Here is a 15,817-nt window from a genome sequence, read left to right as displayed (position 1 = left end):
TCAGCAACTAAAACACACACACACACACACACACACACACACACACCAAACAGATAGTGCAACTGGAAATTACTGTGCGCTTCTGGATGGCAGTGAGGCACGTTGCCTAGGCTGTAATAGTTACAAAGCCAATAAAAAGGAACATGACAGATTAGCACTAAAAATACAGAGTTTTTAAGATTTCTTCTTTGGTTTAATTAAATTAAAAGTGGCATAAGCAACGTTTGGTCTTACTATAGCAAAAAGTTATGGTTTGTATATTGGAAAATATATATTGACATTGGTTAAAAGTTAATCCATCATTCTCTGCTGTTTTAAATGTGTTTCTAGAAGTTACAGATATTTACTCTGAATGGCATTCAGCATTGTTAAGAGCAGTTATCACACCGAAACCAGCTGCTGGCACAGTCAACCCTGTCTCTCACATGACAGAGCTCGGTGCTGATACTATCAGTGATAGGTTGAATAAGCAATGAATGCCCGCCCTTGCATTTCAATGTTTAGCGATAATTGGTTGAAACACTAAATTCCGGCACCAACATGGCAATATTAACTGGTTGATAGTTGAATTGTGACTTTCTTGCAGGCAGTAGAAATGGTCATCCATAAACTGAAGTTAATGAAATTCCCTGGTGATGTTAATAATAAAAAGGTAAGGAGAACGGCGGGCCGCACCGGCACAGCAGTACTCCCTCGACATATAAGGCTGCGGCTGCATCCCCAGCACCCCTGCTGTCTCTGCCCTTGGATCTGAATGCTTTACGAGAAAGCGATTGCTTAAGACATGAACCTTGAACCCTGTCAGTAAACTTTCTACAATTTCATTTATGTACCAAAAGTGCTTTTGTTCAGACTTATCAGACAGAATCACATAACTCATCCTCCATGATTTATTATAGTCACTTTCCAAATAAAAAAGTACTCAGTTATTTTATACACCTGAAAATCAACAATTTAGACCAAATCCAACCCAGCAATTCAATTAAATTCTCCAGCTCTTGGATTGCCTGCAGCACAAGGTCTAAAAAGAAACAATTTCACAAGTGAAGGGAACTTGATTTCTGTGGAATAATGGGATACTCTACTGTAAAAGAGCAAGATTTGAATTGCGTGTTTTCTATGTTTTATCAAACCCATTCAATGGGACCCATAGAAGGCTGTGGAAGTTTATTCCTTCCCTTTCCCTGCTTCACATTACATTACGCAATGGTACTGTTCTCAGGTGCATGCTTAAATGTGTTCTCATTGAGCACGGTGCTTACCTCAAAATCACTGTGTGTGTCTCAGCCTTAAAAGTCTGTTTTAAGAATTAGACACTGCACTCATATACATTTATTTCTAAATAAATTCATCTGATGATGTAAATCTGTGTTGCAGTTTGTTGGATAAACATATACTTCAGAGAAACTGGATGGTTTAAAAAGTAGCTAGGTTTCACTGAACTGAGCTCGTATGAAGACAATTTGAATGCAATGTTATTGAAGCAGCCAGATTGCAGGAAAGCTTTGGGGTACCGTAAATATTATGACAAGTTGAAAGGGAATTACACTCTATTCTGTGTTTTAAGAGAAATGGCACATCTGTCTAAACAGTTTAAACTTCAAAGAAAATTGGAATAAGTCTTTTGCCGCCTTCTCTCTTCCTCCTCCTCCTTCAACTATAGTTTTATTACCTTGTGAGTAAAACATCTTAGGGTGTTTTGAAGTTGCATTAACTTAGAAAAGTGAGCCCCACATGATCAATATTATTATTATTGGTTGATAGGAGGCTTGTAAAACATGCACAGTATGTAATTGTCTTTTCTGATAGGTTAAGAGAAAAGGGGTGTGTGATAATAAGGTGCTGTCTCACGGTGATTGGACAGCGAAGGGAGAGCAGCAGGGGGTACCTGACCGCATGTCTTGTGAATATCTAGTGACTTTCATTCTATATAAACCCTGTAAATGCATGTATCATTATAACACTGACTCAGGTGCTGTGAGAAGTGTCTCCTGCCCAATAAAATAAAAACGATGACCGTGTCAAAGGACTTGAACTTTCTTTATTTTACTATCCACTGTTTTTACTCACATCACTTTTGAACATAACCTTTTTTAGAAGCTTTAAATTGCTACACAGTTCTTTTTGCTTACAAGTACCAGTGAAGCCCATTTTGTTTCCTGTGTGTGGGCAACTGTGAACAGGAAAGAAGAAATCTGAGCTGCAGCTCTACCACCCGACCAGGAAGGGCACCAAGTAAGGTTGGTGGTACGCCTTCACAGGGATGGGCCGACTCGATGGTAGGGCAGAACCGGAAGTCGGCCATCGTGGTGGCAGGGCGTAGCTGTAAGATGGCTAAACAACTCTGTTGTGATCAGTTGTGGGGTACGTGGCGATTGGATAGAGTGTTGCACTGGGCTGGTCAGTTTGGCAGTACAAAGGGGACGCAGCTACGTGAGTACGGCCCCTTGCGCAGAAACATCACACGAGCCGGAGCACTGTTGCGTTGTTTTGTTTTTGGATTTGTAGACGGAGAGGACGGGAGCTAACGCTACCAAAAGCCAGCAGGACCAACCCGTTCATCACTACCACTACAACCCCACACAACACTGTGCACTTTCTCGAGCACTGTGGAATATTTGTAAATATTATTGGGGGATTATTGGGGGTGAAAATAAAGCACCTGTAAATATACCCCTCTGCCTGGACTTCCCATCCTTACCACACCATTCACAATCTGACAGCAACATTTTAACAATATTATTCATTCAGTGTATTTGATATATTGTGTTTATATTGTAGCGTTGCATGGAAATGAAGGAGGCTCACACAACATTTCCAGGTTCTCGAATTCACTGTTTATTAAGCCGGGACCCTACCCTGGGCAGGTTTAGCCTGCTGCTTTACCAGCCAGTGGTACAATTATAGCTGAGCAGCGCAGTGCTACTTAGACTGTGACAAAATAATACACATAAAATAAAAGCAAGTGCCAAAAGACACTGTTGCTGCCGTGTGCTACGGCCACAAAGTGCAGTCTCTGGTCCTTTCTAGTCCCGCTTCTCTTCTGCTCTTCCCTGTGGTTTCTTCTGCTCTCTTTCTCATGCTCTGCAGCTTGCGTCTCTCCCTGCAGCTCATCAGCAGCAGTAGCAGCAGCCCCCGGTGCATCAGCCACCAATCCCAAGCAGACACGTCTTCCCGCGCTCGACCCCTGAAGTTGCAACACCTCGTCCCTTGATTCTGCCAATACTCTTGCAACTCTGGCGTCCTTGAACACCTGTTGCACGGAACTGTGGACCCTGAGCCAGAACCTTCCTGAACGTGGTTACAGCTGACCCAGGGTCGTTACACAATATTCATATTTTAGGCAGAAATGACAAAGGCACTCATTTGGATATAAAACAGTCAAATATGAACGTAAAATGCAAAGTGCTGCAGGCTTGTGCAGAGTAAACCCTGTAAATGCATGTATCATTATAACACTGACTCAGGTGCTGTGAGAAGTGTCTCCTGCCCAATAAAATAAAAACGATGACCGTGTCAAAGGACTTGAACTTTCTTTATTTTACTATCCACTGTTTTTACTCACATCACTTTTGAACATAACCTTTTTTAGAAGCTTTAAATTGCTACACAGTTCTTTTTGCTTACAAGTACCAGTGAAGCCCATTTTGTTTCCTGTGTGTGGGCAACTGTGAACAGGAAAGAAGAAATCTGAGCTGACAAAGACACTCAACTTGATATAAAACAGTCAAATACAAACGTAAAATGCAAAGTGCTGCAGGCTTGTGCAGAGTAGCGTGATCCGCTTCTGTGATTTTAAAGGGAGTTTGAGCTGGGCCCGGGTGCAGACCGGGTAGTGCTGGCTAATCAAGTGGGAGACAAAAAGGCAGCAAATCAGGAGAAACTGACTTTCCAAAAAGTCAGCTGTAGCTGTAGCACTAGAGCTTGCGTTTGCTGTGGTTTTGATGAAGACTTTTTCTTTTACCACACCTCCATTTCTTAACCCAGTATTTTGAAACAATTAGATTGAATCGTTTTTGCTATGTGACCGCAGTGTTTTGCTATATTCACAAACATTCATTATTAGTAGTATTGCTCATAGTGCAGCGCTATTGCAGTCACTCAAAAACTGCAGCATTCTCTGAACAACTGCAGATCTGCAAAGTCCCAAACACTTACTCAAAATGAAAATGAAAGTTCCTTTATCAGTTGTCTATAATTACTTACAGGAATTGGGAGCTGTATTCCTGGAAACTGCAGTAGATCAGATAAGTCTGAACAAAGGCGTGGTAACGAATTTGGGGCAGGGGTTGGGGGGGGGGGGGTAATGATTTTTAAATGTAAGAAAATAGTCATTTTTTTGTGCATTTCATAATCATATGCACAGACCAAACCAAGTGAGTTTTATTGTTGGTTTTTATGTAACATTAAAAACCAACAAGACAACGCATTAATAACTACGTTGCAAAACAGATGTTACATGAACACAATGCAACGACCTCCTTCGATGTCTTATTAAAATACTGACATGCAAATACGATGCATTCATCTTCAGCACTATAGGCTTTAATTCTGTTCAACACGTTATGTCAGTTCACAAACTGAACAATTGTGTACCATTGCAGTGAACTGTTTGCAATATGCAGCGTATACAATGTAGCCTATTCAAAAACGAGAAGCACCTAAATGTTTGCAACAGCTACAGAAACGATATCCTGAAAGCTTACATTTTATTTCAAACACATTACTTTTAAAAACAGTAACAGAATGAAACAGCAACCCATCCTTAACTGTACATAAAATAAAATGGCTCTGTTTAGATTAGGCTACTCAAAAAAGGGATTTGCGCTCCGGTGTCGTGCTTACAGCATTTCTCATAAGGGATACAACATCTACACTGTCAAGCGTGTCACGATGGACATGCATAAGAGCAAGGTGTGTGAGTCTTTTTTGACTCATTGCGCTCCGTAGGCAATTTTGAAGGTGTCTCAAACTCTGGTCTAGTAGTAACAATAACGTTTTCTTCATATTTTTTGTTCAAAACATACTGAATATTACTATCCACTGTTTTTACTCACATCACAACTGAACACACACACACACACACACACACACACCAAATTGCTACACAGTTCTTTTTGCTTACAAGTACCAGTGAGGCACATTGCCTAGGCTGTAATAGTTACAAAGCCAATAAAAAGGAACATGACAGATTAGCACTAAAAATACAGAGTTTTTAAGATTTCTTCTTTGGTTTAATTAAATTAAAAGTGGCATAAGCAACGTTTGGTCTTACTATAGCAAAAAGTTATGGTTTGTATATTGGAAAATATATATTGACATTGGTTAAAAGTTAATCCATCATTCTCTGCTGTTTTAAATGTGTTTCTAGAAGTTACAGATATTTACTCTGAATGGCATTCAGCATTGTTAAGAGCAGTTATCACACCGAAACCAGCTGCTGGCACAGTCAACCCTGTCTCTCACATGACAGAGCTCGGTGCTGATACTATCAGTGATAGGTTGAATAAGCAATGAATGCCCGCCCTTGCATTTCAATGTTTAGCGATAATTGGTTGAAACACTAAATTCCGGCACCAACATGGCAATATTAACTGGTTGATAGTTGAATTGTGACTTTCTTGCAGGCAGTAGAAATGGTCATCCATAAACTGAAGTTAATGAAATTCCCTGGTGATGTTAATAATAAAAAGGTAAGGAGAACGGCGGGCCGCACCGGCACAGCAGTACTCCCTCGACATATAAGGCTGCGGCTGCATCCCCAGCACCCCTGCTGTCTCTGCCCTTGGATCTGAATGCTTTACGAGAAAGCGATTGCTTAAGACATGAACCTTGAACCCTGTCAGTAAACTTTCTACAATTTCATTTATGTACCAAAAGTGCTTTTGTTCAGACTTATCAGACAGAATCACATAACTCATCCTCCATGATTTATTATAGTCACTTTCCAAATAAAAAAGTACTCAGTTATTTTATACACCTGAAAATCAACAATTTAGACCAAATCCAACCCAGCAATTCAATTAAATTCTCCAGCTCTTGGATTGCCTGCAGCACAAGGTCTAAAAAGAAACAATTTCACAAGTGAAGGGAACTTGATTTCTGTGGAATAATGGGATACTCTACTGTAAAAGAGCAAGATTTGAATTGCGTGTTTTCTATGTTTTATCAAACCCATTCAATGGGACCCATAGAAGGCTGTGGAAGTTTATTCCTTCCCTTTCCCTGCTTCACATTACATTACGCAATGGTACTGTTCTCAGGTGCATGCTTAAATGTGTTCTCATTGAGCACGGTGCTTACCTCAAAATCACTGTGTGTGTCTCAGCCTTAAAAGTCTGTTTTAAGAATTAGACACTGCACTCATATACATTTATTTCTAAATAAATTCATCTGATGATGTAAATCTGTGTTGCAGTTTGTTGGATAAACATATACTTCAGAGAAACTGGATGGTTTAAAAAGTAGCTAGGTTTCACTGAACTGAGCTCGTATGAAGACAATTTGAATGCAATGTTATTGAAGCAGCCAGATTGCAGGAAAGCTTTGGGGTACCGTAAATATTATGACAAGTTGAAAGGGAATTACACTCTATTCTGTGTTTTAAGAGAAATGGCACATCTGTCTAAACAGTTTAAACTTCAAAGAAAATTGGAATAAGTCTTTTGCCGCCTTCTCTCTTCCTCCTCCTCCTTCAACTATAGTTTTATTACCTTGTGAGTAAAACATCTTAGGGTGTTTTGAAGTTGCATTAACTTAGAAAAGTGAGCCCCACATGATCAATATTATTATTATTGGTTGATAGGAGGCTTGTAAAACATGCACAGTATGTAATTGTCTTTTCTGATAGGTTAAGAGAAAAGGGGTGTGTGATAATAAGGTGCTGTCTCACGGTGATTGGACAGCGAAGGGAGAGCAGCAGGGGGTACCTGACCGCATGTCTTGTGAATATCTAGTGACTTTCATTCTATATAAACCCTGTAAATGCATGTCTCACATCATTATAACACTGACTCAGGTGCTGTGAGAAGTGTCTCCTGCCCAATAAAATAAAAACGATGACCGTGTCAAAGGACTTGAACTTTCTTTATTTTACTATCCACTGTTTTTACTCACATCACTTTTGAACATAACCTTTTTTAGAAGCTTTAAATTGCTACACAGTTCTTTTTGCTTACAAGTACCAGTGAAGCCCATTTTGTTTCCTGTGTGTGGGCAACTGTGAACAGGAAAGAAGAAATCTGAGCTGCAGCTCTACCACCCGACCAGGAAGGGCACCAAGTAAGGTTGGTGGTACGCCTTCACAGAATGATGGGCCGACTCGATGGTAGGACAGAACCTTGAAGTCGGCCATCTTGGTACAAGGGCATAGCTGTAAGATACCTAAACAACTCTTTGTGATCAGACTTATCAGACAGAATCACATAACTCATCCTCCATGATTTATTATAGTCACTTTCCAAATAAAAAAGGGACTCAGTTACGTGATACACCTGAAAATCAACAATTTAGACCAAATCCAGCCCAGCACTGTTAAATTGTTTTGTTTTTGGATTTGTAGACGGAGAGGACGGGAGCTAACGCTACCAAAAGTGAGCAGGACCAACCCGTTCATCACTACCACTACAACCCCACACAACACTGTGCACTTTCTCGAGCACTGTGGAATATTTGTAAATATTATTGGGGGATTATTGGGGGTGAAAATAAAGCACCTGTAAATATACCCCTCTGCCTGGACTTCCCATCCTTACCACACCATTCACAATCTGACAGCAACATTTTAACAATATTATTCATTCAGTGTATTTGATATATTGTGTTTATATTGTAGCGTTGCATGGAAATGAAGGAGGCTCACACATACATTTAGGTTCTCGAATAAATTCATCTGTTTATTAAGCTGGGACAGTACCCTGGGCAAACATATAGCCTGCTGCTTTACCAGCCAGTAGTACTAGGTTTCACTGAACTGAGCTCGTATGAAGACAAAATGAATGCAATGTTATTGAAGCAGCCAGTGCCAAAGGACACTGTTGGGGCCGTGTGCTACGACCACAAAGTGCAGTCTCTGGTCCTTTCTAGTCCCGCTTCTCTTCTGCTCTTCCCTGTGGTTTCTTCTGCTCTCTTTCTCATGCTCTGCAGCTTGCGTCTCTCCCTGCAGCTCATCAGCAGCAGTAGCAGCAGCCCCCGGTGCATCAGCCACCAATCCCAAGCAGACACGTCTTCCCGCGTTCGACCCCTGAAGTTGCAACACCTCGTCCCTTGATTCTTATTGGTTGATTGCAACTCTGGCGTCCTTGAACACCTGTTGCACGGAACTGTGGACCCTGGTTAAGAGAACCTTCCTGAACGTGGTTACAGCTGACCCAGGGTCGTTACACAATATTCATATTTTAGGCAGAAATGACAAAGGCACTCATTTGGATATAAAACAGTCAAATATGAACGTAAAATGCAAAGTGCTGCAGGCTTGTGCAGAGTAAACCCTGTAAATGCATGTATCATTATAACACTGACTCAGGTGCTGTGAGAAGTGTCTCCTGCCCAATAAAATAAAAACGATGACCGTGTCAAAGGACTTGAACTTTCTTTATTTTACTATCCACTGTTTTTACTCACATCACTTTTGAACATAACCTTTTTTAGAAGCTTTAAATTGCTACACAGTTCTTTTTGCTTACAAGTACCAGTGAAGCCCATTTTGTTTCCTGTGTGTGGGCAACTGTGAACAGGAAAGAAGAAATCTGAGCTGACAAAGACACTCAACTTGATATAAAACAGTCAAATACAAACGTAAAATGCAAAGTGCTGCAGGCTTGTGCAGAGTAGCGTGATCCGCTTCTGTGATTTTAAAGGGAGTTTGAGCTGGGCCCGGGTGCAGACCGGGTAGTGCTGGCTAATCAAGTGGGAGACAAAAAGGCAGCAAATCAGGAGAAACTGACTTTCCAAAAAGTCAGCTGTAGCTGTAGCACTAGAGCTTGCGTTTGCTGTGGTTTTGATGAAGACTTTTTCTTTTACCACACCTCCATTTCTTAACCCAGTATTTTGAAACAATTAGATTGAATCGTTTTTGCTATGTGACCGCAGTGTTTTGCTATATTCACAAACATTCATTATTAGTAGTATTGCTCATAGTGCAGCGCTATTGCAGTCACTCAAAAACTGCAGCATTCTCTGAACAACTGCAGATCTGCAAAGTCCCAAACACTTACTCAAAATGAAAATGAAAGTTCCTTTATCAGTTGTCTATAATTACTTACAGGAATTGGGAGCTGTATTCCTGGAAACTGCAGTAGATCAGATAAGTCTGAACAAAGGCGTGGTAACGAATTTGGGGCAGGGGTTGGGGGGGGGGGGGTAATGATTTTTAAATGTAAGAAAATAGTCATTTTTTTGTGCATTTCATAATCATATGCACAGACCAAACCAAGTGAGTTTTATTGTTGGTTTTTATGTAACATTAAAAACCAACAAGACAACGCATTAATAACTACGTTGCAAAACAGATGTTACATGAACACAATGCAACGACCTCCTTCGATGTCTTATTAAAATACTGACATGCAAATACGATGCATTCATCTTCAGCACTATAGGCTTTAATTCTGTTCAACACGTTATGTCAGTTCACAAACTGAACAATTGTGTACCATTGCAGTGAACTGTTTGCAATATGCAGCGTATACAATGTAGCCTATTCAAAAACGAGAAGCACCTAAATGTTTGCAACAGCTACAGAAACGATATCCTGAAAGCTTACATTTTATTTCAAACACATTACTTTTAAAAACAGTAACAGAATGAAACAGCAACCCATCCTTAACTGTACATAAAATAAAATGGCTCTGTTTAGATTAGGCTACTCAAAAAAGGGATTTGCGCTCCGGTGTCGTGCTTACAGCATTTCTCATAAGGGATACAACATCTACACTGTCAAGCGTGTCACGATGGACATGCATAAGAGCAAGGTGTGTGAGTCTTTTTTGACTCATTGCGCTCCGTAGGCAATTTTGAAGGTGTCTCAAACTCTGGTCTAGTAGTAACAATAACGTTTTCTTCATATTTTTTGTTCAAAACATACTGAATATAAAATGTCACTTAGAGAAAGCCATCAGCAACTAAAACACACACACACACACACACACACACACACACACACCAAACAGATAGTGCAACTGGAAATTACTGTGCGCTTCTGGATGGCAGTGAGGCACGTTGCCTAGGCTGTAATAGTTACAAAGCCAATAAAAAGGAACATGACAGATTAGCACTAAAAATACAGAGTTTTTAAGATTTCTTCTTTGGTTTAATTAAATTAAAAGTGGCATAAGCAACGTTTGGTCTTACTATAGCAAAAAGTTATGGTTTGTATATTGGAAAATATATATTGACATTGGTTAAAAGTTAATCCATCATTCTCTGCTGTTTTAAATGTGTTTCTAGAAGTTACAGATATTTACTCTGAATGGCATTCAGCATTGTTAAGAGCAGTTATCACACCGAAACCAGCTGCTGGCACAGTCAACCCTGTCTCTCACATGACAGAGCTCGGTGCTGATACTATCAGTGATAGGTTGAATAAGCAATGAATGCCCGCCCTTGCATTTCAATGTTTAGCGATAATTGGTTGAAACACTAAATTCCGGCACCAACATGGCAATATTAACTGGTTGATAGTTGAATTGTGACTTTCTTGCAGGCAGTAGAAATGGTCATCCATAAACTGAAGTTAATGAAATTCCCTGGTGATGTTAATAATAAAAAGGTAAGGAGAACGGCGGGCCGCACCGGCACAGCAGTACTCCCTCGACATATAAGGCTGCGGCTGCATCCCCAGCACCCCTGCTGTCTCTGCCCTTGGATCTGAATGCTTTACGAGAAAGCGATTGCTTAAGACATGAACCTTGAACCCTGTCAGTAAACTTTCTACAATTTCATTTATGTACCAAAAGTGCTTTTGTTCAGACTTATCAGACAGAATCACATAACTCATCCTCCATGATTTATTATAGTCACTTTCCAAATAAAAAAGTACTCAGTTATTTTATACACCTGAAAATCAACAATTTAGACCAAATCCAACCCAGCAATTCAATTAAATTCTCCAGCTCTTGGATTGCCTGCAGCACAAGGTCTAAAAAGAAACAATTTCACAAGTGAAGGGAACTTGATTTCTGTGGAATAATGGGATACTCTACTGTAAAAGAGCAAGATTTGAATTGCGTGTTTTCTATGTTTTATCAAACCCATTCAATGGGACCCATAGAAGGCTGTGGAAGTTTATTCCTTCCCTTTCCCTGCTTCACATTACATTACGCAATGGTACTGTTCTCAGGTGCATGCTTAAATGTGTTCTCATTGAGCACGGTGCTTACCTCAAAATCACTGTGTGTGTCTCAGCCTTAAAAGTCTGTTTTAAGAATTAGACACTGCACTCATATACATTTATTTCTAAATAAATTCATCTGATGATGTAAATCTGTGTTGCAGTTTGTTGGATAAACATATACTTCAGAGAAACTGGATGGTTTAAAAAGTAGCTAGGTTTCACTGAACTGAGCTCGTATGAAGACAATTTGAATGCAATGTTATTGAAGCAGCCAGATTGCAGGAAAGCTTTGGGGTACCGTAAATATTATGACAAGTTGAAAGGGAATTACACTCTATTCTGTGTTTTAAGAGAAATGGCACATCTGTCTAAACAGTTTAAACTTCAAAGAAAATTGGAATAAGTCTTTTGCCGCCTTCTCTCTTCCTCCTCCTCCTTCAACTATAGTTTTATTACCTTGTGAGTAAAACATCTTAGGGTGTTTTGAAGTTGCATTAACTTAGAAAAGTGAGCCTCACATGATCAATATTATTATTATTGGTTGATAGGAGGCTTGTAAAACATGCACAGTATGTAATTGTCTTTTCTGATAGGTTAAGAGAAAAGGGGTGTGTGATAATAAGGTGCTGTCTCACGGTGATTGGACAGCGAAGGGAGAGCAGCAGGGGGTACCTGACCGCATGTCTTGTGAATATCTAGTGACTTTCATTCTATATAAACCCTGTAAATGCATGTATCATTATAACACTGACTCAGGTGCTGTGAGAAGTGTCTCCTGCCCAATAAAATAAAAACGATGACCGTGTCAAAGGACTTGAACTTTCTTTATTTTACTATCCACTGTTTTTACTCACATCACTTTTGAACATAACCTTTTTTAGAAGCTTTAAATTGCTACACAGTTCTTTTTGCTTACAAGTACCAGTGAAGCCCATTTTGTTTCCTGTGTGTGGGCAACTGTGAACAGGAAAGAAGAAATCTGAGCTGACAAAGACACTCAACTTGATATAAAACAGTCAAATACAAACGTAAAATGCAAAGTGCTGCAGGCTTGTGCAGAGTAGCGTGATCCGCTTCTGTGATTTTAAAGGGAGTTTGAGCTGGGCCCGGGTGCAGACCGGGTAGTGCTGGCTAATCAAATGGGAGACAAAAAGGCAGCAAATGATCATCACCCCCCCCAACTTGTGGTGTTGTGTATATACAGTCTGCACTCACAGATCCGACCCTTTGAAATCTTGACTTCAGTGATGGTTAAACGTGTGTGTTGTATATCTGATTGTTTCATTTTGGCCCGTTCCAACCCTTGTCTGTTTTTCAGGGAACAGAAAAAAGATACACTGTCAAAAATACATCTCTGAAAGCACTGTGTTTTAAAATACGTAGGCTTCCATTTAGATGCACTGTGGTTGGTTTTGTTGGTACAGTACTATATGTTCAACAGAAGTAGTATTTTAATTCAGAACAATATTATTTTGAAAATATTACTTGACAAAAGAGACGACACTTGGACTATAATACAGTACATGCTTTTAAATCTGATACGAATTGTAGCAGTATGTAAAATTCCCCAACAGCAAAATGAAATCAAAATGTCACCCACGCACAGAACTGCGTAAACGTAAAAGGTAATGCAATTTAGCAAAAGATTTAAACACAGACACACCAGTCTCCAGAATTAAAATCGTATTTAAAGTCATTATCAAAATTGCAGAGCTGTAGTGCTGCTTGATAAGGCCCTAATGTCACAGTTCACTTGTAAATGAAAATGCACAAAAGCAACTAAAGATCACAGATTTAAAAAAAATAATAATAAATCACAGTATCTAAAACTGTTTAATGATTAACTGTTGCATTACCCTAGCTTGTCTCGTTCGCTTTGTTTTGGCTACATTTTCGTCAGGTGAAACGGGAGGAAGCGCTGTGTAACTGCACAATACAACAGATTGATTTGGCACACGAGAAGAACAAAAACAAAAAAACAACGTGGGCTGTGACGGATAACCAAATTAATTGTAACATTGAAGATATGGGCTTTGTATCAGAAAACTGGTGACGGAGTCGGACATCGCCTGTGACGGGTAAGTGAATTATATATTGTAGTGAACCTCAGTTCTCACAGGCAGGAGCATCACACGGGGCGATTCAATCCACACACCCCGCCCTCCGCCTGGGTGTGGGCTGCCTCACCCCGTGTGATGCGCCTGCCTGCGTAACTCATTTTACTGTTAAAAAGAAAAGCAGCACTCGATTATATAGCTGTACACCACAACGCGTTTCGACACGCTCCTGTCTTCGTCACGTGGATAGCGTTTGCTATTTAGAAACAACTCCCACTTACATGCATCATCTTTCTTAATTAAATGGTTATTCAGTCAGCTTAAAAGAAGTTGTATACATAAATAGCAATGCATCTATTACAAAACACAATAAACGTCCAATACAAGAAATAATCACTCATGCAACTAGAATAATTAAAAACATTGCTTATAAAAGCAAAGTATGCTTATCGAATCATATAAATGAAAATTACACAATCATAATACTTCATTTATCATCTTTTACAAAGAACCAGGTCACTTCAATAAAGAAACCTCGATCACCGCAACACCTCAATGCATGATTTCCTGTCTACCCGTCAGTTTGTCTGAAAACTTTAATTCTATAAAAAAAAAAGCACTTATATCGTTTTCACTAAATGGACCTTGGCAACTATCAATCCACATATTAAATTTTCTTACAAATATGGGCAGAGGTCTAAGGTTTTATTTTTACCATGTAGTTTCCATACTTGCTATCAGCAATTTAAGTGAAACATCTTCGGAACAAGTGCAGGGTCATCGTTTTTTAGACAACCGTCCCAACACAGGGCATCAATCAAGAGGCAGACCAGGATCAAGAAAACGAGGAGGGGCACGAAACACAGGAAACCAACACCCCCACGAGATGACCACCAGGAGCGGGACACTCCACAAATTAACATTTCAATTACGTCCTTCTAAAACAGAATTGACAGTACTAAACAAGGGTTTATCCTTTATCCATACCAATAATGTAAATGCATTTAAACTAACAGGGATTGCTATCAGTGTTTTAGAAAACTACATTTAAGACATTTTTCAACACAAAAAAACTTGCAACTATGGTGCACAATCCCATGGGTAAATTCAAGAAGAAATCTACTTTCTTTCCTGTTGGAGTACTAAATCCCACACTAAGTACTTTTAGTAAATTTAATAAATTATTTTACATTCTACCTAAAATTCATAAAAATCCTTCCCACCTTCCTGGAAGACCAGTTGTGAGTGGGGATGGCTCTATTTCAGAACCATTAAGCCAATTCACTGATTACACCGTGTAAAAATTATTATTTTTTTTTATTTTTGGTTCCTGGGTAGTAAGTGTTATTTCCTAATTGCTTATGCCTCAAAAGTATAGAAAATGGCTATTATTCCCCACAATCTTTGCTTTTGTGACCAGGACAGTGATATTTTGAAATTTACCTATTTTCCAGAACATTCCAGATAGATTCAGTGCTGAGTAAACTTGGAGTAACTTCTAGAACTTTCCAGTAATATAAATAGTAGTATAAATACAGGGGCCTTAAGCCCACCAGTTCAGTTTAGTTCCAGCTGCCTAAGTGGATACATATCTGCATTTTTCTGAGATGGCATCAAGAGGCTGCAAGCATCCGGCAGACGCATTTTGCTATGTCTGCGGCCAATTTATCAAGACAAGAGCGAAAAAGTACTCCGTGGAAGCATCTGCTAAGATGTGTGAGGCCTACAAGGCATATTTCGGCATGCCTGTCAGGGATCAAGACAAACCCTGGGCACCTCATTTCACCTGCGAGCACTGCAAAAAAACTCTGGAAGGTAAGATGGACAATTGTTGCTCGGAATTTTGTGTTATAAAATTTGTTAAAATTTTTAAAATTGTAAAAGTTTTTAATTTTAAAATGTTTTACAATTTTCAATGTTATTGAAAAAATATATCATATGAAAAATGTTGCGAGAATCTCTTACACATTAGTCATGGGTGAAATAAATGTATTTTTGTAGAATGGTACAGAGGGGAAAAGAGAGCCATGAAGTTCGCTATCCCAAGAATTTGGCGGGAACCCACTGACCACTCAAGCAACTGCTACTTCTGCATGGTGGACCCTTCCAAACGTCAGACTGGCAAGAATGCACCTGCTATCACGTATCCGGACCTTCCTTCATCCATCGCCCCGGTGCCACACTGCCATGAGCTCCCCGTACCCACACCTCCGGAGAGAGAGCAGCCGTCTTTAGAAGAGAGCAGCAAGTCAGAGAGCGAGGAAGACGTTGTAGATCTAGATGACAATTTCAGAGGTGGAGCTGAGGAGAGAAACCATTACTACCCCAACCAAAAAGACCTCAACAACTTGATTAGAGATCTTGGTCTCACCAAGTCCATTGCCGAGCTTTTGACCTCTAGGCTGAAGCAGTGGAACTTGTTGGATGA

This window comes from Polyodon spathula, chromosome 7, assembly GCF_017654505.1.
Source record: "Polyodon spathula isolate WHYD16114869_AA chromosome 7, ASM1765450v1, whole genome shotgun sequence".
Lineage (NCBI taxonomy): Eukaryota > Metazoa > Chordata > Actinopteri > Acipenseriformes > Polyodontidae > Polyodon > Polyodon spathula.
The sequence above is the reverse complement of the archived record's forward strand: the minus strand, read 5'-3'. Positions refer to the sequence as shown.